General features: G+C 44.2%; 1 gene segment (V, D, J or C); it reads left to right on the top strand.

Annotated features, from left to right (window-relative positions):
* Positions 1 to 1,906: 1,906 nt before the first annotated feature.
* Positions 1,907 to 17,261, top strand: LOC309656273 (T cell receptor delta constant-like). The segment is given in 5 exons: positions 1,907 to 3,632; positions 9,803 to 10,081; positions 10,684 to 10,755; positions 11,120 to 11,233; positions 12,181 to 17,261.
* The last annotated feature ends 1,229 nt before the right edge of the window (positions 17,262 to 18,490 follow it).

Below are 18,490 nucleotides of genomic sequence, written 5' to 3'. Positions count from 1 at the left end.
GATGGACTTAAGAGTCATATATATTATTATACAACATACATATATCATCATCATATCAACTACTACTTTCTGAGTGCCTACTATGTATTGGGCCACTGGACTAGGCACTTTATAAATGAATGTCATTCTACTTGGTTCTCGCATGATCATGCAAAATTAGGTACCATTACTTGCATTTTTACAGGTCAGGAGGGATTCCCCAAGATCACACAGCTTAGCAAAGTCAAAATTTGTATCATCTGTCTGATTCCAAAACCTGTGCACTTAAGAACTCTGCTCTTCTATCAGGACTGAAGTTCGATTGGGGCACATGTGGAGGTTTTTCTTGCCTGTCCCAGCCTCCCCCTCAGGCTTCTAATGAGCTCCTTTCCAAGCTGCCTGCAGAGTCTTAAGCAACAGTTAGGCTGTTTCCCTTCCATCCCCACCACAGTCCTTCACCAAAACAGGGCTCCTGCCCCAAAACCAAAACCAATTACCCAAAGGGGCATTCTTCAGGCAAGGGCCACCCCTGAATTTACACCCCTAGGGCTCAAGGGTCCCTAAACTCAGAAAGGTTCAGACAATGATCAGAGCATCACCCTTTCCCCCAAGAAAAAATCCTGGGATCATCAACACGTTTCTAAAACACCAAGAGATAGCTTTCCCATTCCCATCTTTGGCATTCCTTCCCTCTCACTCATGACGAGCCTCTCCCAGAACAGAGCCTTGACCTGCCGTTCCCTCTGCCTGGAACCATTTTCTCCCTGAGACTCCCCTAGCTTTCTCCCTCACCTTCTCCAGGTCTTTACTCAAATGTCACGTCTAATGAGGCCTTCCTCAACCACCCCTGTCTTCAACAGTCCCCTTACCCTGCTTCATTTTGTATAGCCCTCACCTCCACCTGAAACTTTGAATGCTCACTTATCGGCCATCTCCCTTGTCCCATGAAGGCAAGGGCTCTGAGCTGTGCCTTACCGTTTCCATGAATACATTGAAGGCACTAAGTAAATGTTGGTTGAATGAATGAACAAACAAATGAACAAATGAATGAATGAATGAATGAGAAGGGAATGAGAGGACAAGTCAATGGTGGTTTAAGGCAAAAGGAAATAGAAATGTAAGCAAACTAGGCACCTCCAGAGCCAAGCTTGATCTCAGCTCTGCAACCTGTGACAAGTCACTGCCACTATATGCCAGGCACTCTTCCAGGTGCTGGGGAATCAGCATGAATAAAACAGACAGAAACCCATGCCTTATTGGAGCTTACAGTGTAGTGTAACTACCACTGTAAGACAGATGGTAACCTCACTATATAAAATATATAATAGTTTAGCTACAATGAGGTATCACCTCACCAGTTAGAATGGGCATCATCAGAAAATCTACAAACAACAAGTGCTGGAGAGGGTGTGGAGAAAAGGGAACCCTCTTGCCCTGTTGGTGGCAATGTAAATTGATACAGCCACTATGGAGAACAGTATGGAGGTTCCTTAAAACACTAAAAATAGAATTACCATATGACCCAGCAATCCCACTCCTGGGCATATACCCAGAGAAAACTATAATTCAAAAAGACACATGCACCCCAATGTTCATTGCAGCACTATTTACAATAGCCAGGACATGGAAGCAACCTGAATGCCCATCGACAGACGAATGGATAAAGAAGATGTGGTACATATATACAATGCAATATTACTCAGCCATAAAAAGGAACGAAATTGGGTCATTTGTAGAGACATGAATGGATCTAGAGACTGTCATACAGAGTGAGGTAAGTCAGAAAGAGAAAAACAAATATCGTATATTAACTCATATATGTGGAACCTAGAAAAATGGTACAGATGAACCGGTTTGCAGGGCAGAAATAGAGACACAGATTTAGAGAACAAACGTAAGGACACCAAGTGGGGAAAGTGGTGGTGGGGCAGATGTGATGAATTGGGAGATTGGTATTGACATGTATACCCTAATATGTATAAAATGGATAACTAACAAGAACCTGCTGTATAAAAAAAGAAATAAAATAAAATTCAAAAATTCAAAAAATATATATATATAGTAGTTTAGGTGGTAATAAGCCCTGTGAAGGAAAATAAAGCAGGGAAGGGGAATGAAGAGTATTAGTGGGAGGGGGCAGTGTGCAATTTTTAACAGAGGGGTCACAGAAGGCCTCATTGGAAAGGGGACATTTGAGCAGAGACCCGAGGGGGTTACAGAGGGAGCCATGCAGGTTTCTGGAGGAAGAGCATTTCCAGGCAGAGGGAACACAAGCACTGCCTGGGGTGTGTGAAGGACGCCAAGGAGGCCTGGGTGGCTGGAGGAGAGTGAGTGACCTGGAGAGAATTTGTGAAAGAGGTCAGGTTGGTAATGGGGAAAGGATGGCTTCTAAGTCCTAAGTAAGGACTTGGGCTTTTGGATTCTAGAGGGAAGGTTAGAGAAGGGAATGGCAGTCACACTTAACCTTGGGAAGAGACCAAGGGAGACAGAAACCTGGATTCCAGTCCTCACCCTCAGCTTTAAGAAGTGGGCACTTTTATCCCAAACACCAAAGAAACCGGATTCTCTCCTCCCTCAGCAACCTCTCCCTACATCCCTGTCCCAGGGAGCTCTGAGCTTAGTGAAATTACATGCTCCTGCTTAAAGTAACACTTTTTATTCTGAGTCTAACACTAATAAGCATTCTACTTACACCGAGCATTTACAGAATGCTTTATATATACACCCTTTCATTTAATCTTACAACCTCCCAATACAGAAGGCAGTATCCTCGTTTTATAAAGGAGGCAACGAAGCTCAGTGACCTTAAGGAACTTGGCCAAGATTACACACTTAGTAAGTAAGAAACTGAGTTGAACTCGATTTCAGGTTTTCTGACATCTCCCTACTTCACCACAACTGAGAAGCACTCTCTATTTTAGTGATTCTCAAAGTATGATATGCAATCCTGTATGGGCTGTAAACTGATCTGAAAATGCACTTTTTCTCCCTGGACTTTGTGAGTGACATACAAGCAATCACACAGACACTGATTTTTACATATGGCAGAGGCTAATCTAACTGTCCCTTCTAAGTGTAAGTATGCCATTAAAGCTTGCTCAAATTTGAAGTTCATGAACATGTTATTAAAATGTTCCAAAACCTCTAGTTCTATTTTATACTAAGTCTGGCTGCTGCACAGTGCCTGTCAATGATGCAAAGCTCTGACTGGATATGAAATGGAGTTCTCCAAAAAGGTTCTGAGTGGGGCACGTCACTCACTAGATCTTGCCCCACCTAAGTGTAGCCAAGGGTTGACAATCACCCACTCTATGATCAGCAGTCTACCTTTCTTTGCTCCTGATCTAAGAAACTCTTTTCCAACCTCTGTCATTCAGAGCACAAATTCAGATTGTGACACATGGCAAAAGCCTAGATTTCTATTTGACCCAGGAACCGCCTCCTGCTTTGTCCTGAAGGTTAGCCCCCAAGACTGAGGAGAAAAGAGGTTAAGCAGATGAGACAGAAAATCCCATCCAATGACTATCACGTGAGCTGGCAACTGGGGCCAGGGTTGTGGTAAGAAAAAAGAAAGGCAGTTTTTAGACTGGGTTCATCAGCTGTGTATGATCCACTGATATTTGGCAAAGGAACCTATCTGAACGTTGAACCAAGTAAGTGACTCGCTGTTTTTCTTTTGGTCACTATGTTTGGCAATTATCTTTGTTAAATATTTTCCCAACTCATCAGCTTGGGAAACACTTCTTAGGTTGTTGAAAATCCCTCCAGCAGGTAATTTAGCAAGGGATGGTTTGAGGGGCAGGGACTGAGTTTCTGATACAATCCAGGGTGGGTACGTGCTGCAGTAGTCTTCTTGGTCCACTCTCCGTCCAGGAGAGTTTTTGTGGCCTTCCCTCTACCTGACTAGCCTTAGCAAACCAGCTTACTTAACACCCATGCATTCACCATGTACAGATCTGGGCAATGACCAGACCTGCACTACAGCACATCTAGTAAATATGAGGTGCAGTGGTGAGCATGTTAGACCAAGAGGTCAAAGACTGAGTTCCAATCCTCTTTGACGAGCTCTGTGACTTCACTGAACTCGAGTTTCCCTCTAGCTGGTTCAAATGATTTCCCAGGTGTCTTCCAGCTTTAGCACACTAAAATCCTGATTATCATCCAGGCCAATTCTAAGGGACAATATAGTAGGAAAAGCAAGGAAGTCCAATGATGTGAATGTCTTATGACCCAGTGGGAATTCTGGGATTTAATGAAAAAAGACGCTGAAAAAGGAATCAAAACTCTCCCTATGTGTCCATTACTTAGACTTTGTGTGACTTCAGGGGTCTTGACAAGTGACAGCTGAGGCTCCTTTCAGTCCTGTCATCTATTACGCTGGTTCAGTGAATGGAATCTGGAGGTCTGGAGACCTGAGAGTCAGGCCCAGCTCAGCCACTATCTTAACCACGCTTAGCTCCAGCGACTCCATCTGTAAGATAGATCTAATAATATCATCTCATGGAGTTTGTTACAGTAGTGTTTTTTGAGGTAGTGTAAGCACAAGCCATTTGTAAGTAGTAAAGTACTTATAGAAATGGTGGTCATCTATGCGTATTAGCATCCTTTTAATAGACTCCAAGTCTTTTTCATCAGTGGCTCTTGGTCCAGCTATCGTGTCCTTCCACCTCTAACTGAGGCATAGTCCTTTCTGATTGACTTGAACCTTACAGTTATGTTTCTGCTGACAATAGCCATTTGACAGTTAATTCCTTTTTCCCTGTGAAAATGTGATCCTGAAGCAAGATCTAGGGGTAAGAGATGACAGGTTTGAGGAGATAATAGCAGTAAACGTAGGGACGTCCCTCAATGTCAACACTCAGAAGATAACACACATCAAAGAAGCTGCCAACGTGAAATGCTTAGATCTCAGAAACCCTTGCAAAGTTCTATGTCTCTAGCTAACCCACCTCCTTCCAAACAGGTGCACTAGGCAGGGGGAAAATAGGGAGTAAGGTTTTTGGTCATGATGTCTGAAATGGTGGGCTGACAGCACAACTCACCTTTGGAAACGGGACTCAATTCATCGTGGAACCGAGTAAGTTATGCATTTTATTCAGTGTGTATATTCCCTTGGAGTTGTGGCATAGTCCTGAATAAACGCAACTTCTTGAGAAGTTAGGAGGTTCTAAATGGGAAATCCATTGTTGTTACAAAGAGCCAGGTAAAATTGGAGGACAAATTCACTAGGTTTCTCTTAAGAAAATATTCTACGTATGCTTGGAAGCTCTGTTCTGAGGATTAGTATTGATAAGTCTTCTACAACTGCTTAAATAAAGCCCTTGGTCAGGCTTCTGGCCCTCTGGTCAGGGACTGGGACCAGGGAAAAGGCAAGTTCTAGATAAGGAGAATCTTTCCACTGTTAATGAGGAAAAAGAGTCACGGTCACAGCGTAGGAAGAGGGAGGGTTAGAAAGAAGAAAAACATTATTAAAGAAGGAGTTAGATCAAAATAGTCTTCTCTGCCTCAGATGATAAAAGCCAATCTGCCCTTGTCTCTTTTTTGCTGAGAACTTGCATTAAATCATCGTACCTGGCTCACACTAAATGTTCTCCAAGGTCCCATCCTCGTCTGGCTCTGCCGAGAACCATAATGTGCTCACCTCCCTTGTTAGCCCTGAATCTGAGGATTCTGTAAAGGTTCAGGAGCCTACATCCAAAGTAGAAACACAGCCCCCAACTTCAAGACAATAGCGAAGTAGTGGTGCTTTCCTAGAGATACTGTCCCCTGGCAGTCTGTTCCAGTGTTTGGAAATCCAGGGGTCATATTCAGGTAGTCTGGGTAGCTGCCAACAATCAGTCACCGGGACCAGTCCAGAGAACAACAGTCTTTCAGATGCTTTCCAAAATGCCAAAACCAATGGGGCATTGGTTAGATTCTGATTTTGTTTATTTCAGAGGAAATAAAAAGTGGGGAAATATACATGAATGTGGGGAGGCGATCTGACAGTCCTGAAAGGGACTGGTAATGTCAACGGGGTCTCTGCCTCTCAGAGGGTAATATAAACTTACAGGCATACTTGATTGCCTCTTGCTTCCAGGGAAATAGTGGAATTTGGTGAGTTTTCTTATCTTTGAAGGGAGAGAGACTAGAGCAATGAAAAGAAGGAAAGAAACAGAATCACGTTGTAACTGATTGCAGTCTGATTGATGTTGGGCAAATTGCATCTGAGCAAAAAGTGTTGTGTTTCATTTTCCCTTTAAATCATTTCCACTTGAGATTCAGAGTTATCTGCAGTGCTAGAATCAAATCTCTGAGGCTGTGCCTTTGGGAGTCTTCAGAGATGAAACTGATGCTTAGCCCCTCTGTCGAGATGCTGACCTGAGCTCTCCAATTGCTTCTCTGGTTTTCTCTTCCTGCAGTGATCGAGTGTAATATGATCATATGAAGCTCAGGTAGGGGGACTGAGAATTTCAAATCAAACCCCCAATTCTTAAAGTTTTGACAACCTATAATGGCCCTATACAACCATCCTTCCCTTTGCCTAACTCTAGCCCTAGACTCTTGATATTTTGGTGATAAGACAGAGTAATCATCCTTAAGTTCTATTTCACATGATTACTCTGTCCTCCTGAGGCTTGTATCTGGATCCAGACTCAAGAGAAATTATAAAACAAAAATAAACAATCCAAAGCAAGCGCTGGCTTCTCTGACCTGTATCCATGACACATAGCACCACTGGGATCCCCTGTCAGCTACCAATTTCTTGTTCAACCCTCAGGTCCTTAGAAAGCCTTTCCATGGACTCAGGGAATTAGAAAGTAGGTTTGTTGTTATTGTGAGACTCAGTCTGAGTGATGGGGAAGAAGTTAGGTTTCTAATCAAAAAGGTGGATTGTGACCCAAGAGAAGGGAACCAGAATATGAGAACAAGATCTGTGTCTAAACCCTCCTCAGCCTAACATTCATTACAAGAAATGTCAATATTCAGTGCCCCATCCCTACTCCCAAGCTAATGTGTTCTTCTTGGAGAGCCCTCCCAATAAACGGAATGTTAAATTTTCCATCCTGAAGGCAGCTATTGGTCACCTGTCACCCTCTTCTCTTGCTCTGTCTCAGCCCTGTCCCCTGTCCCAGTGCTTCTTGGCTGGGGGTTTCAAGCTCACCTCCTTACCCAGCAGTTAAACTATTATTAGCTTCCAAGGGAACTGAGACTCTATGAGTTCGACCCCTGATCTAATCAAGGGCAGCTTTGTAGCACTCTGAGTGGTGGGGTCTCGAGGCTGGGACCCAGGCTGGGGAGGCAGGATACAGATGTTCTAGCCCAGGCCCCAGGGCCAGCCCCAGGCTGGTTACCTGTGAGGCAGCGTCGCAATGTGCTCCTGGGACACCCGACAGATGTTTTTTGGAGCTGGCACCAAACTCTTCGTGGAGCCCCGTGAGTTGATTTTTTTTCCATACATTTCTAGGGAGAAATTGACTCCTGGGACTAGGGTTGCCATCCAGTTTGCATTACGTGAAAAAGTATAACTAGGAGATGGAGTAGTACAGATGGAGTGGGCCACAGTAAAGACACTAGGCTGAGTAGCTGAAGTAGCTCTGTAACTAGTTTTACTTAAAAAAAAAAAAAAAAAACTTATTTCTGAAATCTTCAGAGCAGCCCAGAAAGCACAAAGAAATCTAGAAGAATTATACTAATAGTTGGAGCATCAGGTGCCAGAGGGGCAGAGGCCCAAATTCTCCAAGGTGGTTGCTTCATCCTTAGGCATCCCTTTAGCTAAGCTGACTAGTGTGAATGCCTTGTTGCCACCTGTAAAATGTCCTGCAGCTGGAAGATTTAGGAGAGAGATGGTCACCCTGGTCAGAGTAATCAAGTAGAGCAAACTTACCTGATTTGTGTTCAAGTCAAATCCCATGTTGGCAGAGATCTTTGAAACTGTGAGTGACATTTGTTATCCATGTTGCGATGCTTAGGGAACCAGTAAGACACTCTATGAGAATCTAGAACATAGATGACTTCTAAGTTTATAAATTAAGAAAAACTGTTCAGGAAAGGTATACACTTCTTTTTGTATTGTTTACCAGCACATAACCTTAGCATTAGATAGGTACTCATAAAAAGAGAAAGTCTGAAAACAAAATAACAATTGCCCAAACAAATAGCACTTTGCAATACATGCTGAAATGTAATTACACTTGTGGACCAAGGAGAAAGCCTGGAAATTCTCAAAAGATAAGCGATTACATCTTTAAAGTTTAGACTACAATGTAGTGCAAATTTTATACAACTTCAAATTTTGATTTAGGTCTAATTTAAAATAGACTAGGTTACATATGGCAACTATATTGTATGCACCCCATTTTTTAAAAAAGGTTCAATTCAGTCAGATGGCCTTTTCTTTGGTTACCATGATACCAAAGAATGGGTTAAACACTTTACTTTCAAACAATTGTTTTGAACGGATAGACATTAATTGAGAAAGGGGATCTGAGAAAAATGTTTTACCAAACCAATGCATTATGCTCTATCTGAAATGCTGAGTAACAGATTCAGAGCTCAATATCCTGAGTGTATGACCTTCTTCAGACATCTGTCTTGTTGGTTATATCACATTATTCAAATTATTCAAGCCAGGTCTCTGCAGCCCAAAGTGATCATTAGCAACTGCCTTTGAAATTAGGTTTTTAAATCCCAAGCAAGGCTTAATTATCCAACTAAATCAGACCACGACTGGGTCACACCCTTAAGTAATGAAGGAGATAGGGTTATTTTGGTTTTGCTTTTTAGTGGATTAGATTCCTTTCTCTATATCTTATTTTCAAGCTCCCTTGAAAATCAACTGGAATCCATCTCACCAAAGTCAGTATCATAAGCGAGAAATGCCACAGTTCTGGAGGGAGGTGACTGAGCAGAACGTGTGGTTTCCAAGCCGTTACTGCTGGGGTTATCGGTGTCTGTTATCAGTGGCTTCAGCTATGCCATGAAACAAAACAATGAAGGTTTTCTCCTTCCACGTTCCAGGAGAGCCCTTTGAAAAATCCCCAACCCCCCTCTGGTTTTAAGGAAAGAAAAAGATGCATATACAGAGTAGCAGATAGATGATTGTCCAAGATGACGCATGAAAGGAGAGAAGGCCAGGAGGAGACCCAGTTATTGTTAAACAGTGTTCCACAGCTCCACTTAGAACAAAACAAGAAGAAATGGGCTTAAACTGGTTTTATGATCCTAAGGACTTCTGCGAATGATAGCTGTAATTCTCTGATTAAAGACTCAAAAGAAACTGTAGGGTGGTCCCTTACAAAAGAATAAGAATTCACCTGAAAGCAGAGAGATGGACCACTTAACTTTAGCAGATCCCTTCCAGTCCAAAAAATGGGGATGACACCCTGAAGTGATACAAACACCTCCATCCGCAGAGTGTCGGAACCAGTTATATAGTCCTTCTCAGACCTTGCCCTCATCTCATTCCAAGGGCTCATGCATTTAAAATAAACCAACTGATTCAGAGAGATTTTCAGCCTAACTGGATTGTCCAGAGGACTGTTTAATAAAACATAAATATTTGAAACTCAAAAGACCCAGACACTTCTTTGTATTTGTCATTTTCTATCTCTGCTCCTAGCCATATCTCTTAGGAGCTCCTAACTAGCAGTCAAACTGCTGTCTTTCATGTCTACTTCTCTTGGCCATCCTTTCATAGAGGTGCTAACAAGCTCAGGTCACTAACAGGATGCAGGAAAGTCTGGATTGTAGTGTTTAGCCCCAGAGGAATTGAGGAAAACATCATGGTTTAACTCCCACACATGGATAATCATCTCACAAAATAAATTGATTATATTTGCAGAAATTCAGGCCGTTGCCAACCCATCTGTTTTTGTCATGAAAAACGGGACAAATGTCGCTTGTCTGGTGAAAGAGTTCTACCCCAAAGACGTAACTATAAGTCTGGAATCATCCAAGATAATAAGAGAATATGACCCTGCTATCGTCATCTCTCCCGGTGGGAGGTACAGTGCCGTCAAGCTTGGTCAGTATGGAGATCCAGATTCAGTGACATGTTCAGTTCAACATAACAAACAAACCTGGCGCTCTACTGACTTCGAACCGAAGAAAAATACTTCAGGTAGGTCCTATCTGGCCTCAAGGGGCTGCGATTGTGGGGAAGAAAAGTCAAGGGAAAGAGAAGTTAGAGATGTAAACTCTTGACAGATCTCTCAATATCGCGTCATGCTGGAAACAAGACTTAGGCTCAGACTCAAGACTTAGGCTAATTCCCATCATTGACTAGGAATTAAACTCTCTGCATCTCCGCACTGGAAACTAAGATAAAGCCCATCTTATTTCATCCCCATCTCTCCTCTTCACCAACCCCTGTTTCCTTCATACTAAAGACTCTAGGGTTGAAAATTCATGTGAGGTCTAATCTAGTGTGAATGCCATAACAAAGGGCAGCCCAGCTTATCATGGTGTTAATTATTCTAGTTGTTCTTACAAATTAGAGGCATACCTGGATGTGGGCCTCATGGTACAATGGAAAAAAGTCTCAGGACAGGAAGTATGTTGACTGTGCAAATAGCTATAGGACCTTAACCAAGTCACTTCTCTGGTCCTTAGTTTACTTACTTAAAGTCTACGTAAGTAAAACCTGAAATCCGGTTTTAAAACCTGAAATACTTTGACCCTCTCGGTTATCATTATAACCCTGACCACTGCTGTTTGTTCCAGAAAATTCAAAACCAAAGGAAACTGAAAACATCAAGCAAGCTCAAACTCCAGAGACCTGCTATGAGCCCCAAGGTTAGTTGAAACCAAAGGGCCAACTTCACAATTGAGGTTAAAGCAAATTCTGTCATTGTCAGATGGGGCCCAAAATCATTCTATTTCAAAAGAAAACAAAAATCATACCTGAGCCCAGCTGACTCCCTCTGACTCTCTAAGCAGAGTTTGCCTGGCTGCAAGCATGGGTTTTTCCAAAGCTTGCCTTGCTGGATGTGAATAGCAGCCTTAGTTCTCTGAAGGCTGTCTGGCACCAAGCTGGGCTTCAGACCAGGAAGAATGATGGTGATTCAGGGCAGGCTGGTTTCGGTGCTGTGCGTCCAATTTCTGGAAGGAAATTTAGTCTCTTGCTGAAGCCACCATCTTCATTCTCATTCAATTGCAGTTCAAGCCGAGAAGGTGAACATGATGTCTCTTGCAGTGCTGGGGCTCCGAATGCTGTTTGCCAAGAGTGTTGCCATCAATTTTCTCTTGACTGCCAAGTTATTTTTCTTTTAAGGTAAGAACTAGCTGCTTCTTATTCCTACCTCCACCCAAACTATGTTGCACATGGAGGAAAGGAGTTTAGGAATGGTAAGAAGCATTGAGAAAGGAAAAACACATAGAGACATATCATGATTTCCTAAGGTGGACCTTTTCAGATACTCAGCATAACACCCCATCTCCTGTTAGCCTTTTATTTCAAGCCAGACTCAAAATCCATGTAATATAATATAATACCAGCCGATAATCCTCACCTCCAACTCAGGAGCTAAAAAAATTGGACCCAAACAGGAGAAATCTTTTTCTTTACTGCTAATTTTGTTTATATGGCTGAGGGACCATGGGCTTTTTGCAAGGCCATCAGTAAAGCTTCACTTGAAGAATATTCAGGGGGAGCAGCACCTATCTTTGCCCAGACAAAGGGGATGTCAGCTCTCGATCGTTAATCATAGGACTCGATGTGTAGACCAGCCTATCTCTGGGATGAACCTATGCTCCCATCCTTAGTGAACAGCTCACAACTAACCACTCGGGATGCATGCAAAGTTGAGGATGAGATGTGAATTACTTGCCTGTTACTTGCATTCCCTCTTCTGGTTATCCTAGACATGAAATTTGACCCGGGGCTTAGGTTTGCCTATGTCACTAACTCACTTTGTTACCTAGGCCAGGTTGCTGCACCTCTCTGGGCCTGGGTTATCACATCTGTAAAACAAAGGAGCGGAGAATAACTAAAGGAGAGCAGATGGGTTTTATGACCTGTGCCAACATTGATAAACTGATAGTGACTAGCTGAACTATCACCATGTGTAGAAGGGAAATGTGCCAGGATAGATTAGTGATGTCTGCAACGGTACAACCACAGCAAGTACTGGCCATCCCCAGACTGCATGACTGCTGTGATTCCTTCCAGCACTGACAGTCTATGATTCTATAACTCTGACAATTTTCCTTCACTTGCAGGCTGACTGGCATGAGAAGGCTACACGCCCTGAAAGAAACCAAAAGCCTACAGAGGTGCTATCTCCTAGGCTTTCAACTTCCTGGTGGTTTAAGTTGACCCGTCCCAGCCTTGCTTAAATGGCTGTTACCCAAACCAGTTTTCCTTTAAAGGCAACAAACCCAGCTTATCCTTCAGCCTGATGAAAGACAGAAGTCCTGGGGAGTGGGGGCTTATGGTCCCAACTGTTTTACATGCTGCTTTATAAAAGGATACAGAGATATGAAGGTATATAGGACACATTTTTTTTCCTACAACTGACACACTTTGAAAATGGTGTTTTGTTCCTTTGACTTTCTTTGCCTCCAGAAGTAGAAAGTGGGAGCCATCGGGTTCCTAGCTCCATTCTCCAAGAGGAAAATAGATCCTGGGCTTCTACCTAAACATAAAAGGCTCTGCTCAACCCAGCACTAGGTTTGCCCCAAACTAGCGTTCTCATCCACAAAGGCACTTTCTGCTTTTCCTAGTATTTGACAAACAAAACTACATTTGACTCCCTAACACTCTCTGCCCAGGCAATGGGGTTTCTCAAATCTCATCTAAATACTCTCAGAGTTATTAGCAGAGATCAGAGTAAAATGCAGAGGAAATGTGTTTCTCTCTATTAATTGATTTAACGAACGTGAATTACTCCAAGTTCTAGGCACTGTACTGAGGGTGCAAAAATAAGTAAGACGTGGGTCTTGCTTTCAAGCAACTCATTGTGCAAGTGTTCTGGGAGGGAGGGACAGGAATGAGTCCCCAAGATTTCCCCTGTAAGAACAGTGTCTTCATGCCCCCCTGCCTGCCCATTTGTGCCCAGGAAGTTTGAAGGCATTGGAGCTTTTGTATTGATGGTTTTCTGCCATTCTTCTTTGTCTCTGTTGCATGTATTAAAGTGCATTGTGTGTGCCTTGCTTCTGGCTTTCCTCATTGCGGACCATCGCAGGGGGTAAGGGGAGCTGTGAATTCACTGGTAGTCAGACAAAAACCAAAGTGAGTTTATAGGTCACACCGCAGCTTCCTGGGCCCCCAGCCTGCAGGTTCCTGCCTCGGGGACCCACCCCTGGGTTTCCTGCTACTCCAACAACAGCAGTGGCCCTGGTGTGGCCTCTGAGCTCTGCTCCTCCCACCTCAGCAAGGCCAGCTTTTTCTGGGTGCACGAACCCAGGTAGCAAAGGTCTAGCAACCGAGCGCTGTGGGTTCCTCAGCACCTATGTGGGCTGTCAGGCGGGGGCTCATGAGGTTACAAGTGAAAAAGCAACGTTCATCCACAACTCCCCCGCCTTTGCCATCTGCAGACTCCCATGTCACGTCCTCACAACCCAAACCAAAGAAAGGAGGCAGTGGCATTCTGAGTCAATGAGTTTAGGACAATCTAGGTGGATAAGCCAGATCCATCCAGGGGAAAGCTATTAAAAGATTGCACACGTCTTCACCTCATGTGCATCAAGAATGCCTGTTTCCAAAACATTCCCATCTGTTACCCTGGGCCACTCTTAGAATGTTTCTCTGAAGTTGCTAAGAACAAAACAACACATCCTCATTTTTCACATGGAAAAAAATATGTCCCCCAGAAAAGGTATGTACCCTGTTCAAAGTCATTCAGAGAGGCAGCGATATTTCTGGGAGCAGAACAAAGTTATCAGGAGTGCCAGCCCCGAGTTCCTTCTACAAGAGCACAGCACATCCCTGAGACAGGGAAGAGGGCTTGTTTTGAAGTTCAGCTAGGCTGAACTTCAGGATAGCCCTGCACATAGGATATGAATGAGCCACCCTCTGGCCTACTTTGATCATCCGCGAAAGGCATCCTAGTATTTTATAGGACCATGAATTTCTTCCACCAAAAGGATGCTCCTGAAAAGATTTAAGGCAGGAGCCAGAGGGGATTGCGGCTGCCTTCTGGTGTGGAGACCATGCTATCGTGGGTTATAGTCTTCCAGAGCTTTCACGTGTAGAATCTCATGTGACCCCGAAGGAGTCTCCAGGAGATTAGCACACACGCTCAGTAGGTGGCAGAACAAAAGCCCCGGAGGCTGAGTCATTTGGCCTGATCCTTTGGCTCCCTCACGCATGTCTTTTCCATCCCTCTCTATAGCGAGCGCTCTCCACCTGCCTGTGTTGAAGCCCAGATATACTGCTGCCCAAGCCACCTCCTGATACAGCCTCCTAGGGTGCAGCTGCGAGGGAGCCCCCAGAAGTGCAGCCCCACACCCCTGGCTCTGTCATTAACCAGATCAGCGACCTTCCAAATGTCCCTCACTTCTCTGGGCTTCAGTGCTTTTCCTATAAAATAATGTCTAAGGCTTCTACTATTTCTAAGATTGCATCTAATAACTCTAATTGTTGTTTTAAGGAAGAGACACCCGTAGAAGTAGAGGAAGGAGGGATGGATTCCCAGGGCAGAAGGTATATCTATTTTTGACATCACATTGTTGGTTTCCCCTGGAGGTAATTCTCTCCCCTGGGGATACCACTGAGCTCCAAACTCAGGGACTTTGAAGCTGGGATTCTGGTTTTCACAGACAGCTTTCTGGGAATATCTCAGTGCTCTTCAGTGAAAGAAAAATGTTCTCCAAACACAGTAAGTAAAATGGAGGTGCCAAAGAGAATCCAGGAGAAATAAGGTGGCTGCACTAGAAGATGCAAATGAAAGGTAAACCAGGGAAATTTTTTAAAGTAAGTAACTTTGTGTCCAATTTGAGTCTTAAAAGGAAACAGGCCAATTCACAGCAATGGATGAATGATGGAGACCAAAATAAAGACACTTCCAAAAGGCTCTCCTTAAGTTGGCCCTTCACCAGCCCCGTCCTGGTATGCTCCTGGCGCATGCAGCACATCCTTGTCAAGCCCTGCTCTGTATCAGGCACGACCTGGGCACCGGAGTCTCTCAGACGTGCAGTCTCCCTTCCCCACCATGGGCACTCGGGCAGCCAGGGCCCTCTGTGTCAGAAGTGGGGAGATGTCTGCTCCATTGGAAGCCACGGTGCTCCCCTGGATGTGACCAGGCCTTTTCTTATTTGGCAGACACGTTAGGGTACCTCTAAAGGCCAGACTGGACCACAGAATGACAGGGAAGAAGGATGCTGTGTCCAAGGACATGAGCTGTCCGGAGAGGCAGCTCTGCCAGGCTGTGCCCAGGGGTTTGTGTGCAGACTTCCTGGACACCTGCATCACTGTGGGAACCCAAGGCACAGTAGTAAGTGGCACTGTCTTCAGTCCTCACTGAGGAGATCACCAAGTGGAAGGTTTTGTTGGTCAGGCTGTACTGAACGGAAAATCTACCCCGAGCAAAATCCGCATCATAGGATGTAGTGTTACCCCTGTATAGGACAAACTGGAAGGAACGATCTGGTCTTATTTGGTACCAGTATAAGTCTGGATCTGAGTATGAGGTTTGGAAAATGCATTGCAGTGTCACCTCACTGCCACTCGCCACTGTCTGCTCCTGGGAAATCTGGGTCACTTGGTTACACAGCACGTCCTTGTCTGTGAAGAGAATAAAAGAAGAAAACAGTGAAGTCTTACACTCCGCAGGCACTGGGTCCAGCACAGGCCCATCCGGAGGGAACTCAATGGGCAGAGGCAGGGGAAAGACACAGAGATGAAAATTAAAGGCAGAAAATAACTGGAAAATCCAGTGTGAATGAGAAAGAGCCCAAGCCTTGGAAAGTAAGAAAAAGGGAAACGGGCGATAGAACGAGCAGGACATGACAATGAGTGTACTTACAGAAAAACAAAAGGCTGAAGCCCACAAGAAGAATCATCTTCTTTTCATATCAGGGAGGAGGATATAGAAGAAAACTGGGCTCCTTAAATCTCTGAGACTGTCTCAGTGCTTCTGAAGGGAAGGAGATGGGAGGGAAGTGAGGGGAGCAGGGCAGCCCTGATGGTCACGTGACTGAATTAGCTGTAACTCTCTGGGGCGCGTGCTTCTAACCCAGGAAAAGTTGTTGTTATTGTTTTTGTGGTCCTCAATCCATCCTGAACTAATCCTTTTGTAAAACACAATGAAAATGAATTAGTTTTTAAAAAAGAAAGAGAGACTGCAAGTCCAATGATCACGTACTTCAGTATCAAATTGCCCTAAAAGTGGCTTATCCTCCATTTCCGCATCCTCTGGTCACAGACCGGGTACCAGTCCAGGATCGCACTTTGAGTTGCACTGTCACACAGCACTAGCACAGCTGCACACACCTGAAGTACTCTATACATGGAATAAATGAATGAGGACCTTAACCTAGCCTTACATATTTGTGTAAAAAGAAAAAGGAGAGGGCTGGATGAGGTCATTTCTAAAATCTGCCCTAGCCCTGAATTCTAGAACTCTCTTATTTTTGTTGTTGTTGTTATTTTTTTTGTATTTTTTATTTTTATACAATTTTTAAATGTTGCACTCCACTGACAGTTATTGCAAAATATTGAACTCTTCTATTTCTCATGCTTGAGGGAGTGCTGTGGTCCTGAGAGCTCTCCCTGCACTTCCCACAGCTTGATTTCCATCTCTCCCTCTGCAGCACACACTTGGCTCCAGCTGGAAACTTCTCCCCCCGGAAGCAGACCTTCCCAGTGGGTGAACTGCCATGAGCGGGTTACAGGCTCGCTGAGACAGTGCTCACAGTGGACACTGGGACCTGGGGTGGCTGGAGCCCCGGAGGCCAGCCCCTCCCGGCCACATTTCAATACAAATATTGTCTTCTGGGTAAGCCAAGACATGACAACTGCTGGGAAGCACTGCCCTAAAAAATAGAAGATCGGGCTTCCCTGGTGGCGCAGTGGTTGAGAATCTGCCTGCCAGTGCAGGGGACACGGGTTCGAGCCCTGGTCTGGGAAGATCCCACATGCCGCGGAGCAACTAGGCCCATGAGCCACAATTACTGAGCTTGCGCGTCTGGAGCCTGTGCTCCGAAACAAGAGAGGCCGCGATAGTGAGAGGCCCGCGCACCACGATGAAGAGTGGTCCCCGCTTCCCACAAGTCGAGAAAGCCCTCGCACAGAAACGAAGACCCAACACAGCCATAAATAAATAAATAAATAAATAAATAAATAAAATTTTTTTAAAAAAATAGAAGACCAACTTGCTCCCCCAAACCTAGGAGTGTTTCTAGGAGTACTTCCGGAGTTCCTTTGTTTCCCTGGTCCCCCACCTCCAATTCATCAGGAAGGCCTGTCAGTTGCACCATGAAGTGTGTCTCCAGTGCATCCACTTCTCTCCACCGCCACTCCCACCGCCTCCCACCAACACCACCATCTCTTGTCAGGGCCACGGCAATAACGCCCCTTGTCAGGTCCCCTTGCTTCTGCTCTGGCCCCTGGACCATCTCCTCTGCAGGTCTTTATAAAATGTAAATCTGATGATGCCAGCAGGGCCTCCCTTCCTGGGCCTGTGACCCACTGCACATGGTGGGATCTCTGCCCTCTGTGCAATCTCCCTGCACGTCCTCTCCTGCCTCTGTCACTCTGCTTCAGCAGCTGTGGCCTTCCTTCTGCTCCTCTACCTGTCTCCCTCTTCTAGGTCCCTGAAACTCTGCTTCCAGGTTTCCACAAATCTCAGCTCAAAGAGGCTTTCCCTGGCAAGTAAATTAGTCATTCACCTGGGTACCCAGAGTCACCCTCGATTTCACCTCTTATTTTCCCTCACATCACTATTTGTCATCATCAGGTTTCTACACGTTTATTATTTGTCTTTCCCTTCTCACCCCATATATGCATACACATACACCATCATGTAAGCTCCATGAAGGCAGGGCCTTGTTTATCTTTTCACTGATCTGTCCCAGCCCCTAGGACTGTGTCTGCCACGTAATTGACAATCAACAAATATTTGTGAACAAGGGAATATAACTTTGTCCACTTAAAAACTCACCAATGGCATGGATAAGTTTGCCGAATATTTTTTTAATTTTTTTTATCGAAGTATAGTTGATTTACAGTGTGTGTTAGTTTCTGGTGTGCAACATAGTGATTCAGTTTTTTATAAATATATATATTCATTTTCATATTCTTTTCCATTATGCATTATTACAGTGTACTGAATATAGTTCCCTGTGCTATACAGTAGGACCTTGTTGTTTATCTATTTTATATATAGTAGTTTGTATCTGCTAACTCCAACTCCTAATTTATCCCTCCCCCAACCCCTTTCCCCTTTGGTAACCATAAATTTGTTTTTTATGTCTGTGAATCTGTTTCTGTTTCATAAATAAGTTTATTTTTGTCATTTTTTAGATTCCACATTTAAGTGATATCACATGATATTTGTCTTTTTCTGACTTGCTTCACTTAGTATGATAA

This window comes from Balaenoptera physalus, assembly GCF_965194825.1.
Source record: "Balaenoptera physalus genome assembly, chromosome: 2".
In the NCBI taxonomy this organism is placed as follows: Eukaryota; Metazoa; Chordata; class Mammalia; order Artiodactyla; family Balaenopteridae; genus Balaenoptera; species Balaenoptera physalus.
Note: the sequence above shows the minus strand (reverse complement) of the source record. Positions and strands in the feature narration are given on the sequence as shown.